Genomic DNA, 1,168 nt, shown 5'->3' on the forward strand with positions numbered 1-1,168 from the left:
GCTTCCGGGCCGCGCGGGGCGGGGCCGGCGGAGGGCGGGGGCTGAGGGCGGGGCCGAGTGCAGAGCTCAGGGCGGGGCTGAGGGCGGGGTCGGGCTGAGGGCGGGTCGGGTGCTGCCGCCCTCAGCGCCGGCCCTGGAGACACAGCCCGGCTTGCTTCAGCACTCACGGAGTCACAGAAAGAAATAGGTCGGAAAAAAGCTCTGAGATCGTCGAGTCCAACCTTTCCCGTGCTAAAAGTGGGGCCGCAGTGGGGGTTGTGAGCAGCGGGGCGGTGCCCGCGCTCCCCACAGACCCCGGGCCTCGCTGGGCGTCACCGCAGCCGCGCCGAGCCTTTGCCGCGCTCGGTTTCACGAGCTCCCTGCTGGTTCCTTTCAGCCCCGCCTGAGAAAACCTTTGCAGCTTTTCCCGTGCTTAAAGCAAACTCTTTTCAGGTGAAGAACTTGTCGCTTCTGTCAAGCTCGTGGGGCACAATTCCTTTCAACCTTTCCAGATGTACCTGTTTAGCATCCATCGCCCTTCTGCAACAGCAGTGAAGTTGGACAAGCACTGGGAACAGCACGAAGCCAAAGGCAGCCCGTGGCCAGGAGAATGATGTGGAATTGATCTTACGCAAGCGGTGCTGGTTACACAAGTTTTCTGTAGGAGCTCTATGCCTGACAGCAAAGCTTCACCGTGTGCCTTTGGAGGAAGCTGTAAAAAGATGGGTTACATCTCTAGATGGAAATAGCTCAGCCAAATACCTGCACTTTCCTTAACGGTGATAATTAATTAGCCCTTGCTATCTGCCTCTTGTGTCTGAAACAGCTGCTTGTGAAATACACTGGTTTATGTGTGTATCAGGACTTCACAAGCCCCTTTCTTGTTCCAGTAGCTGAGCTTGCTGTTCTCTCAGCACTCCAAACTTTCACTTAACACCAGGAGCAGCAGTCCTCTAGCTGTACTCCACATGAAAATGTTGCATCACTTTGAACAAGGCTGTGGTTCAATGTATCCATTTGCGGTGGTGAAACCAGTTCAGGAAGCTCCCGTCCCTGCAGCACGTGTTGGGGAGCCGGCCACAGCAGGCAATTCCCCAATGAGTTCTGCTGGCACACCTGAAGAGGTGCTTTGTGGTAGTGCAGGAATACTCATTAACTAGAATTTCTTCCCAGTTCGCTGAAAACATGG

Source organism: Passer montanus, unplaced genomic scaffold (genome assembly GCF_014805655.1).
Source record: "Passer montanus isolate IOZ18808 unplaced genomic scaffold, ASM1480565v1 scaffold19, whole genome shotgun sequence".
NCBI lineage: Eukaryota > Metazoa > Chordata > Aves > Passeriformes > Passeridae > Passer > Passer montanus.